This window comes from Dendropsophus ebraccatus, chromosome 7 (assembly GCF_027789765.1).
Source record: "Dendropsophus ebraccatus isolate aDenEbr1 chromosome 7, aDenEbr1.pat, whole genome shotgun sequence".
In the NCBI taxonomy this organism is placed as follows: Eukaryota; Metazoa; Chordata; class Amphibia; order Anura; family Hylidae; genus Dendropsophus; species Dendropsophus ebraccatus.
In genome coordinates, this window is record NC_091460.1 from 79,959,956 (window position 1) to 79,981,944 (window position 21,989).

At 43.5% G+C, this 21,989-nt stretch overlaps 1 long non-coding RNA gene across 1 annotated transcript; it reads right to left on the reverse strand.

Moving 5' to 3' along the window:
- Nucleotides 1-5,682: 5,682 nt before the first annotated feature.
- LOC138796871 (uncharacterized) lies at nt 5,683-21,642 on the reverse strand. The gene is made up of 3 exons (XR_011363833.1): nt 21,460-21,642; nt 18,002-18,143; nt 5,683-5,765 (listed from the first exon to the last, which is right to left on the reverse strand). It is a non-coding gene; the product is annotated as an uncharacterized lncRNA (long non-coding RNA).
- Nucleotides 21,643-21,989: the final 347 nt, after the last annotated feature.

Genomic DNA, 21,989 nt, shown 5'->3' on the forward strand with positions numbered 1-21,989 from the left:
AGGTAAAATCCCTCTCTCGAGGGTGCTGGATTCTCCACGGATCAACTAAATTATAGTATGCTATGCTTTTAGCTAATGGAGTAGGCTCAGGGATAGGTGTTGGGGAAGTAGAATCCAACGATGGCCAAATCGTTAGATTATAGTCGCCAACAATCAGTAGAGGACCCTGTTTACCCTCTTGGGCTTTTTGGATTATTCTTCTAATGAATTTATGTTGTCTTCTATTGGGCGCATTAAGTGATACCAACATGTACCGATTATTATTAATAGTGCAGTCCAACATCACAAAGCGACCCCCCTCATCTTTTGTTTTTTGATGCAGTGAGAATGCAGTAGAGCTTCTAATCAGAATGGACACTCCACCCCGTTTGCCCGTTGCCGGAGCTGAGTAAATGTGAAGATACTCCTTGTATTTAGGCCTATGGAGATCCTCCTGATTCAAATGAGTTTCTTGAACACAGCAAATATCCGCTTTTTGCAGTTTCAATTCCTTCCAGAGAAGGGATCGTTTGAACCGGGAGTTTAATCCTTTAACGTTCAGGGAGACTATACGCGTACCCATGATATAACGGTAAACCTAAGGGTTATCATGCTACCGGCAAATAGGCAAAAAGGGTGAGGTCCTCCCATCAGAGGTCTAGAATAAGTGCTGCAGCCTATGCTGCCCAATAGGGAACAACTCGCCATCATAACTGAAAAAACAAAACATATAAACAAGAAAAGTACAAAATGGGAATAGAAAAGAGCAGGAGATGAGGGAAAGAGTCCCATCTAGCGAGGGTGTCTGACAGGTAACACAAGTAAAGAAAACCTGAGAACTACATGTCCCCACCGGCATGCGGGTAGATATGCCCTTTGACCCGTACAGCAAACAAAATATCCAGTCCTCTTGAGAGAGCAAACAGTGGGTGAGAGATTTCTTCATGCCTACAAAGCAAAGGGAGAGTTAACACACAAACAGGAGATCAGCGTGGGCGCTTTCTGCCATAGGTCACAGTAGACCATTCAAGGGAAATTGGACGCCACGAGAGGCGCTTTCCTCTAGGATCCTCTTCCTCCTCATCCGAGGTCAAGTCCCAGTCTTTGCAAAGTTTTGCAGCATCTTCTGGGGCGTTGGCAATAACAGTAGTCCCATTCCTGGATATAATGAGTTTAACTGGGAACCCCCACTTGTACATGATTCCGTGATCCCTGAAGATCTTTGTACTTGCTGCAAATTCCCTTCTGCGGGACAGCGTAGCTGCAGACAGATCCGCGAAAAGTGAAATGGCAGAAAAACTTTCTGGAACGTCAGTAGCTCTTCTTGCTGCTTCCATTATCTGTTCTTTTATATGATAGAAATGGATTCTTATAATCACATCCCTGGGAGTTGCTACAGGGAGGTGTTTTGGCTTAGGGAGGCGGTGGGCCCTGTCTATAAACAGGTCTCTGTCAGAAGCATCCGGCACCAAGGACACAAGATAGTCAGTTATAAACTCTTTCAATTGGTCCGGCTTGATAGTCTCTGGTATTCCTCGCAGTCGGACATTATTGCGTCGAGACCTGTCCTCAACGTCTGCGAGTTTCAGTTTCAGGGCCTCAACTTCGTCTTCTAATGAGCTATGTGAATCCAAAAGTTCATTATGAGATTGTGTGAGTTCCGCCATTTTAGATTCAATATGGGATGTTCTATCTCCTATAGCCCCCATATCCCTGTGGACCTTAGATATAGCTTGATCAATATTCTGCTGTATGGAGGTGTTCAGGTCCAGCAATAGGAGTCTCATGACTGATTCAGTTACAGGCATATCGATAGCAGAAGAGGGTTTGCATGAATATGGTATAAGCGACCCTTCTCTGTCTCTTAGGGTAGAGGCCTGAGCCTGAGAATGGGTCACCTTCCAGGACAGTGGCGTAGGAGGCAAGGAGGGGGCTTCAGCCTCGTTATAATTGCCTGCAGCATACCCCGAGGGGCCCGAAGCACCCAGGTGGCACTCCGCCATGCCGTGCATAGGCTGAATGTCCCTGGAAACATTGGAGGCATCTGGGGACGAGGTCAGGGCCAACATGGGAGGGGATGAGGCCTGGATGTTATTTACCTCAGATCCGGACGTAGCCGGAGATTGCGCCCTGCCCGATGGAGGCTGTGAGCGAGTCGGGTGCCGAGGCTGCCCTGTGGTGCTGTGCTGAGAGCGGCCGGCGCCATCTTGTATGCGCTCTGCGGCAGAGAAAAAGTCGGCCACCTTCTTCAGCCCCGGTCTTTTTTTGGACCTTGTCATGGTGGATCTCGTAGCGTGATAGATTAGGAGCCGGTTGCTACCAAATTCGGGTCAGTTGGGCTTGTGTGAGCCGCTGTATCGCTGGTGCCTGCGGAAGCTCAGGACTCACACGTCCGTCTTCATCTGCAGCTGGACACGCCCCCCAAGTTAAACTTTTTTTATGTCAAGTTAATTTGCTTCACAGCGGGCTTTGCTAGAACATATACACACTGGGCTAGGCCCAGACCTTCTCCTCTCATATGGTATAGCAGAACATAGGAAGACCAAAGCCTGTCCAGAGCCAGACTAACTAGTTTAGACTGATTTCAGCCCACATAACCTTCTGGTAGCTTCTAGCAGAAGCTTGTCTGAGATCATGTGACCAAAATTTTATGTAACTTTACATCCACCAGTGTGGCAGCAGAGAGATATATTAACTCTTGCACATCCTAATATGTCAGAGTAGCAGTTTAGCAGATGATATGACAGATTATACAGGTTAAACTCACGATACCCAAAGATCCAATTATTTTAAGTGACAGTATACAGCCTCACAACAACCTTAATACAGCAGCTGTAACAGAGACTGGGGCAATGACACTTTCTGGGTACATAAACTTCAAGTATGCAATGAAGCCTTGACTGGTGATCTCTAGACAGCATTCACCAGCTCTCCCTCTTATTCCTCAATTCCTTGATGTTCTTCTAATGTGTTTTCAAACAATGCATTATAGTGAGCTAATAAACTATCAGTGCTGTTAGCATAATGACCTGCCAACCTCAGGCACCCTACTTTCATTAGCCTCTAAAATATCACTGACAATGCAAGCAATGAGTAAGCAGCACCATCACTGTGGCAACTGTTGTCATGTCAATATTTTCACTGCGAGGGTCTATGTTATTGTAGACACTATTGACAGTAAAAGAATAGACAACACTACTTAATACTCTGGTGGTGTATGTGGATACATAAGCCATTAACCCTTAGACGACCCTGGACGTAGGGTTACATCATGGAAGTCTGTCCCCAGACGACCCATGACGTAACCTTACGTCCTGGGTGTTTTTCCCGCTATGAAGCACGCTCCGGAGCGGAGCGCGCTTCATAGCAGGTGGGGGCCGGCTGCAATCAGCAGCCGGGACCTCACCGGTAATGACACGCTGCAGCGATCGCGCTGCCGCTTGTCATTAACCCCTTAAACGCCGCGATCACGGCGCGACCGCGGCGTTTAAGTGTAAGTGACAGGGGGAGTCCCCTGTCACTTACCGATCGGGACCCCCGCAGTGTGACTGCGGGGGTCCCGATCGTTGAAACGGACTGCCGGAGGTCTCTCACCTGCCTCCGTGCGGTCCAATCGGCGATCTGCTACACTGAGCCTGCACAGGCAGGCTCAATGAGCAGATCGCCGATAACACTGATCAATGCTATGCCTATGGCATAGCATTCATCAGTGTAGAAATCTAAGTACTGTATGTAGAAGTCCCCCAAAGGGACTTCAAAAGTGTAAAAAAAAAAAGTTCAAAACACTAACACACTACCCCAAAGCCCCTCCCCCAATAAAAGTCTAAATCACCCCCCTTTCCCATTATATAAATAAAACATATAAAAATGAATAAATAGATAAACATATAATATACCGTAGCGTGCGGAATTGTCCGATCTATTAAAATATAACAAGCGTCATTGTGACCGGTAAACGGCGTACACGAAAAGAGGGGAAAAAGTGCGCGGATTACCGATTTTATGTTACATTATATATTTAAAAAAATCAATAAAAAGTGATCAAAACGTCCGATCTTCACAAATATGGTATTAATAAAAACTAGAGATCGTGGCGGAAAAAATGACACCCCATACAGCCCCGTAGGTGAAAAAATAAAACCGTTATAAGCGTCACAATAAGCCCATTTTATTAATATTTAATTGGCAAAAAAAAGGATTTCATAAAAAAAAATATATATAACATTAGAGAATCTGTGTAACCTGCATATGGTTGTGTTCGGACTGACCTATAGAATAATAGTGTCATGTCGCTGTTACCATATAGTGCATTACGTAGACACAGGAACCCCCCAAACGTTACCATATTGCATTCTTTCTTACGATTTCACCTATTTATATCTTCATAAATAATATATTTGGAATTCCATCGTACATGTTATGGTAAAATGAATGACGCCATTACACAGTACAACTATTCCTGTAAAAAACAAGCACTTACATGGCTTGTAGATAGAAAACTGAGAGTGCTAGAGCTCTTAGAAGGGGAGGAGGAAAAAAAGAAAACACTAAGATCAAAATTTGCGCGGTCCACTGGGTCATTTTGGGCCTGGTCCTCAAAGGGTTAAGAGCTAAATATTTGTACAACAGATGCCCAAGGACAAAAATGGTAAAATGTCCACCCTTTTTCATAGCTGCAGCAGCAACCATAGGGTAGTGTCCATGGCATTGGGAGACTTCTATTAGAAAACTACACAAGAGTTACAACTACATTTTATTTCCCATGCAATAGTCCCAGCCACATGTCAATATCTATATACTACCAACTATATTAGTGCCTATACATGTGTGCTAACTACAATGCAGCACCAGTTTTACTAATACCCATGATACAGTAGCTGTCAAGGTGGTCTATTTAGTAAAACCAACCACGTTGGTGCCCATGTGGTATTACCCACATTAGTGGAAATTGTGTGCATCCTGAATAGATGTTTCTTGGTTATATACTAGAAAAAAAAAAGAAGGCACTAGGGTGTACAAACAGTAACTGATGGTTCTCCTTGGCAAATGTTGTTAACTGAACTAAACTACTCCTCAAGCTTTTGGCTTGAATCGGGGACCCGCTAAGAAGACTGGATAATCATCTTTCTCACTCAGTGGGGAGCTGTCCCTTATACTCTGAACCTATATCTTTCCTTCTCTCTGTGTCTGGACTCAGCAGCAATGGGCCTCTGAATTCAGCAAACTCAGGCATAAGGGATGACCATGTACATACAATTTTGGCTCTGAACATCTTCATTCTAAGGTTCTTAAAGGGGTTTTCAATTCCCCATATTGATGGAGTATATTCAGGACAGGTCATCAATATCTGATCAGCAGGGTGCTGACACATGACTTTTTAGCACAGCACATTGTGAAAGGTGCTAGAAGCAGATAGCTCTATTGACTGTGTAGTGGCTCTGCTGATAACTGCAGCTTAGCTTCTATTCATGTACATAGTACATATTAACCTATGAACAAGCCACATCTTTCAGATTCATCCCTGCAATACCATGGCTTTTTGTGAGATGTGCATAGTTATATTTTGCAATTATATGGTGATAAGTTTATAATAATATATCTCTATAACACAGCAGGTAATTATTGCTCCTACCTTTCTTTAGTTGGAACTCATCTTACCATTTTATTTTTATTTTCCTGACTCATAACTTCCTCATGCAGATGTCACACTATTGTTCTCCAATATTTACCCAGATTCTGTATCCAAGGTGCATCCAAGGTGACACAGCCAATATCCAGCGCTCACACTGCAATGGAGCGGATAGTCATTGACTTTTGGAAAGTAAACACAACAAATTATTATGAATTCAAAAGTTGTTTTCCAGCTTATGTGGTAGAAACTGCACCAAGAAGCATGTCATTCCTTCCTATGCTCACGTACTTTTCACTTTCGTTCATACAAGAGTGACGGTATCTTATAGCAGCACTGCCATCTAATGATAACACTATGCATTTTACTTGTTTTATTTTACACAAACATGTATCAACTTTTTTTTCATATGGTAAACTATATACTTAGCTTATAAGCAAAAGGATCATAACCGGAAAATGACACCGCTCTGATTTTCACGTTCAAACCTCCTGAGATTTTAATTGCCCTTTTTCATTAAAAATTATGGAGTGTGATATTATGCACATCTTGCTTTATAACGCCTTAACAGTTTGAGAAATTACACTGTTATCAGTGACTCCATGCTTGCCTTTATATTTATTTTATGGACGCTTGTTGAAACAATTATCTATTCAAGAGTAATTAGTTTTTAATGTTCAAATAGTTTGGCTGCGTTGTACTATCCTATTCACATTGAAATCCTTTCCTTTGTTTCGCTTTGAACATTTTCTAGTCCAAATTCTGCATATTCATGAGATGCACACAAGAAAACAAAACATAAAAAAAGAGAAGCTTACGGACATATTTAAATATAGATTCAATTAAAACGATACAATCTGCTAAATGTATTAAAAATGAATCCAAAAGAGATTACATTTATTGGGGGATAACCAAGTGTGTAGAGCTGTAAGACATAAAAGGCGGCAAAGATTAGAAGCAGGTAACAAAAAGTAGAATCTTCTTTTTAGATTTGTTGAGACTCTTTAGTTAATTTAAGGCCTATAGTGGGATTTTATTAACAATGCCCACTGAAAGCATTTACCCATATGAATGATAAAGATAAGGTATTCCTGGGAAAGCTTTCTCATTGAGAATATGAATTAACCATCGTGGCAAGCCATACATTTCAAAACCTGGGCGAGATGCGAGATATGTTTGTATTAATATAGTTTGTGTTCATGTAAATGATTCATCTCAATATCAGTTCAGTTCTAGTTCTAATATTCATTTTATTGTCATTCAAAAGCCTATGAGTCTTCACAAGTCACATACCATACATGCAACCTATGCTGTAGCACAAAGAACTTATCCAAAAATCAGCTTTCTACGATCTGTTAGACTACATATAAGGACCTAAGCTAAGAATTACTGGGGTATAAAGGTTTTATATTTAAAGTGATATTAATGGGATGTACCAAGGTGCCCATATACCATGCTTGCCTCTGTTGATAAAGGAATTTATGCCACCAGACTGAGGTACTAACTCAAGCATGGATTAAAAGTCTGACAGTCATCTAGAACATTATTAGGGAAGGATGAAATGTATGGATTACAAAAAAAAAATGCCACTGTTCTGCTAACATAAAACTCCTGCCCTGGCTTTTTTATAGGACGGCGCTGCTACTGTTGCTGTGAAAATTCAGCCGCGGCCAAGAGCATACGTTACCTGCTCCACACAGCAGGTCTTTCGACATCCCCGACTCCCATCTTCAGCGCATTGATTGGCTGAAGAGATGAGCCTGGAATTTCAAACGGCTCCTCTTCAGCCAATCAGCGCTCCTCTTCAGCACTGATTGGCTGAAGGGGAGCTGTTTGAAATTCCCGGCTCCCCTTCAGCCAATCAGTGCTGAAGAGGAGCACTGATTGGCTGAAGAGGAGCCGTTTGAAATTCCTGGCTCATCTCTTCAGCCAATCAGTGCGCTGAAGAGGGGAGTCGGGGATCTCGAAGACCTGCTGCGCTGAGCAGGTAATGTATGCTCTTGGCCGCGGCGGTGGGGGCGATCGGAGCGACGGTGAGTGGGGGTGGCGATCGGAGCGGCGGCGGGGGTGTCGATCGGAGCGGCGGCGGGGATGTCGATCAGAGCGGCGGCGGGGGTGCCGATCGAGCCGGGGGCTGCGGATGAGCGGGGTGCTGGGCTGCGAGCGGGGGGCCATGCGGCGGGCCGGGCTGAGGGCGGTGGGCGGCCGGACTATCGCGCGACGGCTGTTTACACGGAACGATCGGTGAATTTTTTGTGATCGGCGAACGGCGATTTATGAACATGTTAAAAGATCAAAATGAACGATTTTTTGATCGTTCGCCGCGTTTACACGTACGATTATTGTTCGAATTTGATCGTTATCGCGAAAATTCGCCCGATAATCGTTTTGTGTAAACGTAGCATTACTCTTTAACATCTCTGCCGCTTCCTGGTCTGAGCTGCAGCTTGAGACGTGACGTCTCAAGGCAGCTCAGCCATTTAGTGGTTGAAGCGGGGGCCAAGGTGGTTGTAGCGGGGTCCCGCCTTGGCCACTGAATAGCTGAGCTACCTTGAGACATCATGTCTCAAGCCGTGGCTCAGACCAGGAAGAGGACACAGGACGGGAGAATGAGGCGGTGCGATCCAGGTGTGTTAGGTTTTAATTTGCTACTTCCACAGTTCTCATTACCTAGTAGTCTGGAGCTACGTAGGAGGATTAGTGTACCACCGGCTGGTGGACAAAAGTGTATGATTAACCAGTGAACTGTGGGAGAGTGATTTTAACAATTCACAGTGTCTAATGATTTTATTGTACATAGGAGTTTATTAAAAGTTAAGTTTTACATTTAGTTTGCCAGGGGAGATCCAGGGCCCTTTGGGCTAATGGCCCTTTGTGCCAGTGTGTCATTTGCAAAAATTTACCCTGGACCCCTAGGCTTCTGTGGCACCCCCTTTTTTTTGTTTGTTGCGATCCAGGACCCAGCGCTGGAAAACGGAGAGGTAAGTGACTGGCGGCCTCTATATAAACTCCTTCCCCGGCCATACAATTAAAATAACCCTACCCCGGAGTACTCCTTTAAGGCCCTATTACACAAAACAATTATCGGCCGAATTTGGCCAATAGCAGCTGATCGTTGCAGTTGTTTGTCTTGACTATGATAGCAACGATCTGCTGCCGTCGCCCTGTAGCTGCTAGCCGCTATGGGCTGCCTGGATGATCTAGCGTTCACCCGGGCAGCTCCCGTCCCACAGCTTCCCGTACCCCCCCCCCCCCCCCCCTGTACTAACCAGCTCGCTGCCACCATATGTAATAGCGGCGGCAGCGAGCGGGGAACGAGGAGCAAAAGAGCGCTAACAGCTTTACTCTCTACATCTTTTTAGGAAAATTCCCCTTTCTTCTATGAATGGATTGGATGGAGAAATCTCTGCAAAAACAAAGCCTGAGTTATTATCAGATTACTAATACCCCACATCAAGTCTGTATCAGAGGTTGCTTCAATACAACCACATGGTTTCTAGAACAGAATCTCATAGGTAACGACCATCTAACCTAAACTCAGTTAAAGCTGAAAGTGCTCACCCACTCCACCTTTTAAAGCGACTCTGTACCCACAATCTGACCCCCCAAACCCCTTGTACCTTCAGATAGCTCCTTTTAATCCAAGATCTGTCCTGCAGTTCGTCTGCAGGTGATGCAGTTATTGTATTAAAAAACAACTTTTAAACTTGCAGCCAGTGCCAAACTGTAGTATCTGTGCCCTAACTTTGCACCACCCTTCAGTCCCTCCTCCCCACCCTCTTCATCATTAGGAATGCCACTGGAACATTTTCTTCATGCTGAACACTGCACAGGTGCCTTAACAATCCAGCCCATGTTCAGTATTCACACAACTGAGGAATAGGAGACAATCTGCTTGGAGCATTCCTAATGATAAAGGGGGTAGGGAGGAGGGACGGAGGGGTGGTGCAAAGTTAGGGCACAGATACTCCTGTTGGGCACGGGGCTGCAAATTTAAGAGTTGCTTTTAAGACAATAATTGCATCACCTACCGAACGGACTGCAAGACAGATCTTGGAATAAAAGCATCTATCCGAAGGTACAAGTGGTTTGGGGGGGTCAGATTGTAAGTACAGAGTCGCTTTAATTGCCATCAGAATCTATACATTTCGCCCGCCTCCCTTCACTTATGCAAGATTTTACTTGTAGCTTAACACATTGGACCTCATAACTAAACAATTTTCTGTAAAGACCTCTCTTTTTTTCTGCCTGCCGTAATTGGCAACAGAATACATTCTGGACTTTGTTACTGCACATCCATTGGACTACACACTAAAGCTATGTTCACACAACATACTTTATCATACTTTGTAATACAATGGCCATTCTTGTTGGGTAAACCGCTGTTTTTTTCTAACATCGATTTTTCCATTGCATTGAATGTAAACAATGGCCGTTTGTGCACACAATGTAGCAAACAACAGGTCTTGTTCGCCGGAGCTGTAAAAATAATAAACAATTTTTTTCGCACATTGTTTTTAGTTGTTCACACACAGAACTTTTTTTTACCCGTGGTTTGCATTAAAATCAATTGAATTTTATTACAGGACAATGGGGACAGCAGTCCAAAACAGCAGTCAATATTGAGCTAAAATATTGTACCTACAGATGATATTAATGTCAGCTGTAGGAACATGCTTAATGTTAGCATTGTTTTGTGTGCCAAATAATGGCCTTTGTTCATACAGCCTAATGCTGACCATTCTCAGAAAGAAGGGTGTCTCTATAATTTTTTCTTAACAACTCCACCTCAGTAACCCATCTCAGCTTTTGTAAGAACTGTAAGGATACATGGTTGTACAAGAACATGCTTTGAGAATTATTGTGAAGTAAAAGTTACTTATTGCACCACCTCAACCTGGTCTTCCTGTCACCTGGTTTATTCAACTGCACCTCACCAACACCAAGGGCTTCCCTGTTATAGCCAGACAACAGTATCAAGGAGTTAGCCCCAGGGGAACTACAAGGTCCACCAGATTGACCGCCATTATCATCAACCACCTAGGTACAGCCCCCTCTCAACCTCTACAGTGGATCACCATTAGAGAGAGAGTTTGGGGAAGCGCCAATGAGTAGGCTTTCCCCCTGTAGAGGTTTGATCTGTGACAAAAGGCAGGACCAGTCCTTGTCATCCTGCAGGGATAGGGGTCACTCTATCACATCAAAGTCCCTCACAACTCGACTGAGGCATTGTTTAACTCGTATTCATACACCATCGTACTCTCTCCCTTTTTCTCACATATCTGGCCCTGCATGGACTTCTGGGTCCTGCATGATGCTACCTTTCTGCATACAGAGGAGCGAAGATAAAGCAGCCTATGACAATGTGGGAGCATGACAGAGGTGGCAGTAGGGATTACAATGTCAGACTTAAATAAGAACTCCATCGGTGGCTGAAAAAGTTAGATGCAGATGCATTGAAAACATGGATATAGCTGTATTAATGTTTCCAGGACTCCCTAAGGCTGCATCCAATTTTTTCAGCCATTGGTAACCAAATGCTGAACACTTGGTTCGGGATGAACCCAAGCGAGCTCAAGATTTGCTCATCTCTAGTGCAAAAGGTCAATTTTTCTCAGTTAATCTTGAGTCTCTCAGGGTGGGCATGAAGCACATTTTTCACTTTAAAAGCCATAATATAGCGTACAATTATGAATACAGACTTGTGTCAAAAATATAAATGCCTTAGATGCAATGCATGTAAAATTAAGAAGAATATTTAGAATTAATCAGATTTTTACAGTTATGTCTTCCTGGCATGTTTTAAGACTAGCAGAAATTCCTATTTACATTCAAGAAGAATCACAGCCAGACATGCATTAATAATATCCCCTCTGGTCAAAACCTTAGGTCAGAGCACAACTGCACTTTTGGATGCAGGATTTCAAACTCAAATGGAAATAGTGGATAAAAGGTTTCTGTAGATCGGATACAATCAAAACGTAGGTCACAAAGCCAAAAATACAAGTAGCAATCTGACAGATCATCTTTTATTAGAAACAGGAAGCAGAAAACTTGAAAAATAAATAAATATAGCAGGTAAGAAAAATGTCAGATGTCCTTCCTGTATAATACGTTGTTCACTTCTATTTATTAATGTGAGATTTAATTTTAAAGGGAACTTTTTGGGAACTTTTTCTAAAGTGAAGCTGCTGGTAATGCGATATAGGTCATTTTTGCCCATTTTATATATGTCTGTGGTATGTGTTTTTAGATATTAAACTAGATAGTAAATGGCCTAGAGTCATTGTGGTACAGAGCCATCTCTCTGCATTCCTCTCCAAGGGTATGTGCACAAAACAGAATGCCGACGGAAAACCTGTTGCGGATTCCGCAGCTCGCACCCGCTCGCAGACTTTGGTGGCCATGCGCTTTTCAGCACAGGCGGACTCCGCTGTCCAACCAAAGAAGGAACAGGCGCACGTGCACGGCTGCCAGAGTCTGCAAGCAGGTCCAAGCTGCGAAATCTGCAACAGGTTTTCCGTCGGGGTTCCATAGTGTGTACATACCCTCATTCCATGTCCTTCCTGACTTCAGCACAAGCTTGTCTAAAATCAGGCAGGGAGGGTTGTCATTCAATAGAAGAGAGGCGTGCTTGCAGCAGGGTAGGGATGGAGAAGAAAGAAATGCAGAGAGACTTGGAGCTGCTTTGCAACACCCCAAAGACTTCAGGTACCTAAAGGGGTATTCCTGTGCCCACACATGTATCCACAGGACAGGGGAAAAGTGTACACTGATTGGCTATCTCCGCAGCTCCATTCAGTTGGGAGAGTCAGTTTGGAATGCATAGATTTTTCCAGCATGCGGCGTAAGGCAACACTTCCCGGTAACAATAATACTTGTGGTTCAACTCAGTTCAACTCAGTTCACCAAAGTTTTACACACATATAGATAAGTCAGCAAACCAGAGTAAGTTTCAATGTATTAATGCATAATAATATTTTGATCCATTCCCAGTCGCAGAGCAGCTATGTAATGCTTAATATTTTCAAGGTTATATCAACTTTCTGGGACAATTGATCCTTCATCAATATGTAGAAGGATGGTAGTAGAAGAAGGCTCACTTAATAGCTGAATAGCCAGTACTTGTAGTTTTGTTTAGACTGTGTATAACCACCTTGTGCCCTACAGTGTCGAATGACCCATCCTCTCAGGGTACTATAAGCCCCAGCCGTGGTTATCTGGGTGTAGCTAAGTGTCCATTGGTGTCCCAGTTACCTGCACTGCGAGATAGAATACGTAGACCTTCTTTATGGTAGCTTCGTCCTATCCAGGCTAGTTCCTTTTGTGTTCACGATACTGCCCTTCTTTTTTTAGACATGTTCTCGGAGTGGGTTAGGGTGTTCCTAAACTCTTCACCCTTTTAAAGTGCTTAGCATTGCATAGGATCTGTACACATTCGTGTCTAGACTAGACTATAACAATAACAACAATAACATTAACCCATTCCTAACTTCAGCTGTGCAGACAAGAACATAGGTGTATAAAAGATAAGGACATCTAGAGGTGAAACTTCAAAGTACCCTTCATCACTACTTAACCTGAAAAGAGGAAGATTTTTGAGAGGTGCAAACGAGAGACAAAAAACACCTGTGGTGGGACACCACACATTGCTCCCTGGGAAATACAGATATGCAAAAATAAGCCCCTGGAGCCTCATTTAAGAGTGTCAAAACACAGGACTAGCCAGAGAACTCTGAACAGGTCAGCTATAATATTAATCTGTCCGATGCTCTCTCTAAACTTCATAAAAAAAGAAAAAAAATAATTTTAATTTTAAATTAATTGGTGCCAGAAAGTGCCAGAGATTTGTAATTTAGTTCTATTTAAAAAAAAAAATGGCAAGTCTTTCAGTACTTATAAGCTGCTGTATACTGCTGTATAGCTGCAGAAAGTGCTTTATTCTTTCCATTCTGACACAATGATCTCTGCTCTGCTGACACCTCTGTCTGTAACAGGAACTGTCCAGAGAAGTAGTAAATCCCCATAGAAAACCTCTCCTGCTCTTCAGACTGGAAAGAATACACCACTTCCTGCAGGACATACAACAGCTGGTAAGTACTGGAAGTCTTGAGATTTTTTAAATAGAAGTAAATTACAAATCTCTGGCACTTTTTGGCACTAGTTCATTTGAAAGAAAAAAATATTTTGGTGAACTACCCCTTCAAGCCATTGAAATGAAATATAACCAACTATCAGTTCGAAGTATCGACCATACTTTCCCTTCTTGTTTATTTCCTCTTAGCCACCAAGGAGGTGAAATATTTTTATTGCAACATCCATTACAAGGATGGACTGACCACCTGCCATTTGTATCTTCAAGTTAACAGAATTGTTTCTGACTCCGTGCCGAGTCTATATTTATCCCTATACACATTTTTCTAGGAAAATATATCTGCAATGCACTGGAACTGCCATGGGCAGTTAAATTGCAATGAAAATGAGTGTGATGTCATATCAGCATGGTTTTATAAGAGATCGGTCTGATCTAGTCTTATCAGCTTTTATAAGGAGGCAAGCTCAAAACTGGACAGGGGCAAACCGCTGCAAGTCAGATATTTAGATTTCATATTGTGCCACATAAAACATTGGCACATAAAATATGAATGTTTGGGCTGGGGGTAAATGTTTGTAAGTGTGTAAGTAATGATGATAGTAAACAGAGAGTGGTTACTGTAACTAATAGGCTACCAAAGGGGTCAGTGCTGGGCCTTATTCTCTCGAATATGTTTATTAATGACCTTGTAGAGCAATTGCACAAGTCAAATTGTAAATTTTTGTAGATGATCATTAGAGATGAGCGAACTTTTCAAAAGTTCACTCCGATTGGACTTTTGGATTTTGACCGAATTTTGGATTTCTTCGGATTTCATAGTTTAAAGCATCTATATGATACGGGGGTAGTGTATTTAGGGCTCTACATGTCAGTAACATCATTATCTTTTCTAGGAAAACGAACAGTTACCGGCACTGCTCTATCTCGGCTCACAATATGGGATCCCACGGGTGAATGGGGGTTGGAGTGTGGATCACTGGTTGGTGCTCACTACGAAACTAGGTATACGTTGGTATAAAACATCCATGAAGGAAAGAGATGAGGGTACTCACCATTTGTCGTGATCTTCTTCCTTTATTTTAGCTTTATACGCGCACAAAAGTTACTGGATACATCGGGCTTAGCGTAGACGCCAGACACCAACTTGATCTAGTGGGTGTCTGGCGTCTACGCTAAGCACGATGTATCCAGTAACTTTTATGCACGTATAAAGATTAAATAAAGGAAGAAGATCACGACAAATGGTGAGTGCCCTCATCTCTTTTCTTCATGGGTCGTTATCTTTTCGATATCTCAAAGTCATTTTTTTTTAGACTTCAATATTCACCAATACAGGGTCTATGCAGGAAATTCACCATTACAGGGTCTATGCAGGAAAAAGGTCACAAATGCAGTGAAGGAGCAGCAGTATTCATTGGAGGCCAGTGGAGGTCCAGCAATAGTCATTTGAGGCCAGTACAGGAGCAGCAGTAGTCAACATGGAGGCCAGGCAGGAACAGCAGTAGCCCAACATGGAGGCCAGGCAGGATCAGCAGTAGCCAACATGGAGGGCAGACAGGATCAGCAGTAGCCAACATGGGGGCCAGGCAGGAGCAACAGTAGCCAACATGGAGGCCAGGCAGGAGCAACAGTAGCCAACATGGAGGCCAGGCAGGATCAGCAGTAGCCAACATGGAGGCCAGGCAGGATCAGCAGTAGCCAACATGGAGGCCAGGCAGGATCAACAGTAGCCAACATGGAGGGCATGCAGGAGCAACAGTAGTCAACATGGAGGGCAGACAGGATCAGCAGTAGCCAACATGGAGGCCAGGCAGGAGCAACAGTAGTCAACATGGAGGGCAGGCAGGATCAGCAGTAGCCAACATGGAGGCCAGGCAGGAGCAGCAGTAGCCAACATGGAGGCAAGGCAGGAGCAGCAGTAGTCAACATGGATGCCAGTTAAGTCCCAGCAGTAGTCAACATGGAGGCCAATTAAGGCCCCGCAGTAGCCAACAAGGAGGCAAAGGCAGGCACACCAGTAGTCAACCTAGATGCCAGTTAAGGCCCAGCAGTAGCCAACATGGAGGCAAGGGCAGGCACACCAGTAGTCAACCTGGATGCCAGTTAAGGCCCAGCAGTAGCCAACATGGAGGCAAGGGCATGCACAGCAGTAGTCAACATGGAGGCAAGGGCAGGCACAGCAATAGTCAACATGGATGCCAGATAAGGCCCAGCAGTAGCCAATATGGAGGCCAGTGAAGAAACAGCAGTAGTCAACATGGATGCCAGTTAAGGCACAGCAGTAGCCAACATGGAGGCAGGGGCAGGCACAGCAGTAGTCAACATGGAGACCAGGGCAGGCACAGCAGTAGTCAACATGGATGCCAGTTAAGGCCCAGCAGTAGCCAATATGGAGGCCAGTAAAGGCACAGCAGTAGTCAAAATCGATGTCAGTTAAAGCACAGCAGTAGCCAACATGGAGGCAAGGACAGGCACAGCAGTAGTCAACATGGAGGCAAGGGCAGGCACAGCAGTAGTCAACATGGATGCCAGTTAAGGCCTAGCAGTAGCCAACAAGGAGGCCAGTGAAGGCACAGCAGTAGTCAACATGGATGCCAGTTAAGGCCCAGCAGTAGCCAATATGGAGGCCAGTGAAGGCCCAGCAGTAGTCAACATGGATGCCAGTTAAGGCACAGCAGTAGCCAATTATGAGGCCAGTGAAGGCACAGCATTAGTCAACATGGATGCCAGTTAAGGCCCAGCAGTAGCCAACATGGAGGCCAGTACAGGAGCAGCAGTAGTCAACATGGATGCCAGTTAAGGCCCAGCAGTAGTCAACATGGATGCCAGTTAAGGCCCAGCAGTAGCCAATTATGAGGCCAGTGAAGGCAATGCAGTAGTCAATATGGAGGCCAGTACAGGAGCAGCAGTAGTCAACATGGAAGCAAGGGAAGGCACAGCAGTAGTCAACATGGAGGCCAGTACAGGAGCAGCAGTAGTCAACATGGAAGCAAGGGCAAGCACGGCAGTAGTCAACATGGATGCCAGTTGAGGCCCAGCAGTAGCCAATTTGGAGGCCAGTGAAGGCACAGCAGTAGTCAACATGTATGCCAGTTAAGGCCCAGCAGTAGCCAAGATGGAGGCCAGGGCAGGAGTAGCAGTTGTAATGGGGTGACATGAGGAGCAGAAGCAGAATAATGAGGTCCATGGACAGGCCATAGAATGACCAGTAAGATCTAGTTCACATATAGGCCATAATAGATGCAGAAAAGGTCCTACATCTTGGTGACAACAGGACCAAATCCTACTCTGTGGTATCAGGAGCAGGTGTCACAAAGTCCTTATTTATCCATGTGGCGTTCATTTTGATGAAAGTCAGACGTTCCACACTATAAAAATTCAGAATGAATGCAGCACTCGTGTAACGATAGATGTGGTGCCAGGCGGTATATACCAGCGACCACCCGGTATAGGTAATATAAATCAGAAGAATACCACAGCACTCATGGAATAGAATTCAACACAACGTGTTTATTTCCCCAAACCACGACGTTTCGCTCTCCACACTGAGAGCTTTTTCAAGCAGTCACAGTATACAGCCGTATAACGGATATATATTTTTTTACAACAATAAAATTGAAGGGCTGGTCAACGCCTTTAGAGGATGCAGACTGCGCAAATCAGTAGTAGCAAGGTAACAGGTATTATCCCACACACCCTACAGCCGTATACCAGATATATAATTGGTTTTTAAAATAATAAAATTAAAGAGCTGGTAAACTCCTTTACAGGACGCAGACTGCGCAAATCAGTAGTAGCAAGATAACAGCTATTATCTAGCAATCACAGTATACATCAGTAGATGTCTGAACACACTGTATGTCTCACAACAGCTATTAAATATATGTTTTTTATACTTTTAATCCTAACAAGGGCTTTTGGGGGTCCCTTCCTACCTAAATTCACCTAAAAACTTTCTCTCCCTGGTATACAGCCTGTCCCTCTCTAGCTCCAACCAGCAAATGACACGAATCTGAAATCGCTATTCTTATATTCAGGAGGTGACGTAGTTTAGCCAACCAATCACAGTTAGAATCGAATTTTTACTGCGTTATCGTTCGAATGTTCAAACACAATCGAATAGCACGAATAGCATACTATTCGAACGAATACTAATCACTCATCACTAAAATGCACATGACAGGAAAAATTCAGGCTGGGATTTCATTTCAAATATGATATTCACCCTAAATATTTTTAAAGGTTAGTGTCTGTGTTACAGTTCTAAGCCTCCCTGCCTGGCATATACTGTAGCTCACCACTGCAGTTCTCCCACTAGGACCTCTGGTGCTTCTTCTCATGCTAACTTCATGTGCTAACTTCTAGTTTCTTAATGGGCCAGCGCACACAAAAAAATTCTCTTCAGCAAATCCCAAGAAACCTCCTCCCATCGTTCAACACCTGAAAAAGAAAAGCTCCATTAGGTTTCTGTATTGTGCTAAGGTGTTCATCTGTTTGTCAGTTCTTGATGTTAATCTAGATTGTTTTTTGACCACATCCCGCTGTCTGCTGCCCACCCTAACCTTAGGGTACTATTACACGGAACGAGAATCGGCCTAATCGGCCCAATTCGGCTGATCATCGTTCCATGTAATAAATACAACGATCAGCCGATGACAACGATCATTGGCTAATCGTTGATATCGGTTCTGACCTATTTTCGTCGGGCACCGACTGCGCACCACTACGTGTAATAGCGGTGCGCGGGCGGCGACTAACGATATACATTACCTATCCACGTTCCAGGGCTGCGGTCTTCTTCTCCCCGGGTCCCGCGCTCTGTAACGTCAGAGGGGCCTGTCAGCTGACAGGCCGCCCCGCCAATCACAGGCCGCGGTGGTCCTGGCCTGTGATTAGCTGAGTGGCCTGTCAGCTGACAGGCCACTCTGACGTTACGGCGCACGGGACCCGGGGAGAAGAACACCGCAGCAGCAGCCCTGGAACGTAGATAGGTAATGTATATAGTTATGCAAGGACTGCAAGGACATCGGTAACGATGTCCCTGCAGCCCATGTTTAACGATTATCGGGCCGTGTAATAGGCCCAGTAAACGAGCAGCGATCTAGCAGATCGCTGCTCGTTTACAGGTATTATCGGGCCCTGCTCGGCCCATGTAATACCACCCTTACTGCCTGAATACAATTCCAAAAGAACTCCTGCACTTGCCTTCTACCTAATTCCCATTTTGTATGAATCTCATCTGCCCTGACTGACCTTAGGGTCCTATTAGACTAAGGGCCCTTTTACACAGAAAGATTATCTGACAGATTATCTGCCAAAGATTTAAAGCAAAAACCAGGAACAGACTATAAAGAGAGATCAGGTCATACATGAAAGCCTGAGATTTCTCCTCTTTTCAATTCCAGTCCTGGCTTTGGCTTCAAATCTTTGGCAGATAATCTGTCAGATAATCTTTCTGTGTAAAAGGGCCCTAATGGTGCGTTTACACAGAGAGATTTATCTGACAGATTTTTTAAGCCAAAACAGGGAAGAGGTCATAAGGGAAAGACTGAGATTTCTCCTCTTTTCAAATCCATTCCTGACTTTGGCTTCAAAAATCTGTCAGATGAATCTCTCTGTGTAAACGCACCATTAGTAATTTCTCATTTTCTCTGGTTAAAGGGGAACTCCACATAAGGAAAATGTGTGTTTCTATTAAAAGTACATTAGAAGTTATATAGATGTCTTTGTATAGTGTATTACCATATCTGTACGGTTCTGCCACACTGGTAGCTGATAGAAATCCAGGAAGTGAAGAAAAATGGCCTCTGTGCCAATTCACATTGTTTCCTACTCCCACTCGTCTCCCCCCTTAGGAGACAAAGATTACATGTCTCTGTCTCACACTGTGTGTGTTTGCTGATGATGGAGACAGGGGGCAGGGTGTGATGTCACAGGAGGCTTGGCTGGATCCCCCAATCCTCTGAGCGATTCACCATCTCTGACCAGCCAGAAGCAACTGCTGCACTTATTTCGCTGATTGTGCTGTGTGGTGTTACAGGTAGAGAATACAGCGTGTTGTGTGGTGTTACAGGTAGAGAATAAAGTGTGCTGTGTGGTGTTACAGGGAGAGAATACAGCGTGCTGTGTGGTGTTACAGGTAGAGAATACACTGTGCTGTGTGGTGTTATGGGTAGAGAATACAGTGTGTTGTGTGGTGTTACAGGTAGAGAATACAGCGTGCTGTGTGGTGTTACAGGTAGTAACTGTGTGCTGTGAGGTGTTACAGGTAGTAACTGTGTGCTGTGTGGGTGGGACCACAATGAAATGATAAAGTACTGAAAACAATTCAGTAACACAATGAAACTGCAATGTGTGAACACAATTTAGATGTTCTGCAACAGATTTGGGTGGGGAATGGTGGAGGACTGTGAAGAACAGCTGAGGGAAAGCATTGCATTCTGGAACCAGTACTGGATTCTGGGAACTGCTCAACCAAGAAGTACATAAAAACAATACAGAACAAAAACTCCCAAAACAAATGGATTTTTGGTAGTTTCAAAACTGGGATAGACAGGTGAGTAATGCATTATGCTTCTGCAGAAGTTTCATTTTTTTAACCTCTACCTGGAGTTCCCCTTTAATGATAAACGATTACAAATGAGCACTTTTGTTAACTACCTTAAATCATACACAGAACAATAGTTGTTAGATGAGATTGTAATTACAATAGTTTACACACTCTAGTATACAAATGATCGTAATACCAAATTAGCAATATGTATATACACTGAAAGATTTGGGAACGATTAACAGTGATTTTATGGTCAGCTCAAAATATTTTTTTATTTTAATCGTTGCCTGCATACACATGGAAAGATTATCACTTAAATTCAAACAATATAACTAGTGATGAGCAAATACTGTTCGATTGAATAGATATTCGATCGAATAGTAAGGTATTCGATAGTATCGAATATTATCGAATAGTACGCCGAATATTCGATAAATATTCGATAAGCGTTCAAATCCCCCTTCCCTTTTCCTGAGGAGTCATTGTGGACTTGGTGAACCTCCAAGTGGTTGAATAGATGTTTTTCAATAATCAAATACTTGTTCCCATAGACTTTAATGGGATCGAATATTCGATCGAATAGTTGAATATAAGGGAGATATCCGTACGCATATCGAATATTTCACTATTCGCTCATCACTAAATATAACGAATTTTTGCACAATACTCTTTCTGTGCACTAGGACCTGTAGAGATACCATATAAGTCTGCTACCTTGGTATACATTAGCCATTGCCAACAAGACTATGGCAGTGATAATGAATGCCTCCTGGGCCCACTGGTAAATACAGTGAGGAATGACACACACAGCTTTCAGTATATATGTTTTAACCACAACCTAGCACAAGAGAATCTTATCAGTATGACTCTCACATCTTCTTAAAAATATCGAGGCCATGAAAAATGCATCTAGGTGCCTTTTTATGACTGGTGCCTAATGTTACAATGGTGATTAAAGTGATTAATAAATGGATTAGATGGAAATTCTCTTGTGTGAACATATAAGGAAGCACAAACACATATGAGAAGGTGCAGAGCGAGCTGAATAACAAATGGTGACCTGACACAACAGACGCTCATCATTACCATTGCATTTAAGCTACAAGGTCCGACCATAAGTTTGTGTACAGTATTGTCTACATCCATAACGTACCTCAAAATAGACAACATCAAGGTCTTATCAGCGGAATTTAATACATTTACCTGGGTGCTACAAATACAGTTTTTGCCATCATTGTAGATTTTCCAAGGGCTTTGGAATGTTGAACACGTTTTAAGAAAGAAAGCTCTTAATTATAAAAAAGTGGAGCAGTTTGCAAGGTGCTTATCCTCCATGACATTCCCCGGCAGACAGCTGAAGGCCCTGCAATGCATCTTTCTGACACAGTAATCCTGCTGGGGAAGAGACCGCGTTTTACCAACAGTTAGAAGCACTTTACTGACTTCAGGCCTTTTCCTTTCTTCATAAATTTCTATTAACAAGCCGCTGCTTACTGGTTGCTTTTATTGTTATTTGTAGTGTCTCACGTAAACATTTTAAGAGCACTTTGAAGTAGAGACAGAAAAATGTATTTGTGAGAGAGCTTGGGGCTCACGGTTTATTTACCCGAGCACAACTGGTCTAACAACTGACACAATTTACTTGCTTTGTTGGCTTAATTTATAGTGTTTCTATACGGTATAACGATCAGCAATGGTTTCTCTCACTAAGCTTTATTGGACCAGTAAGAGTC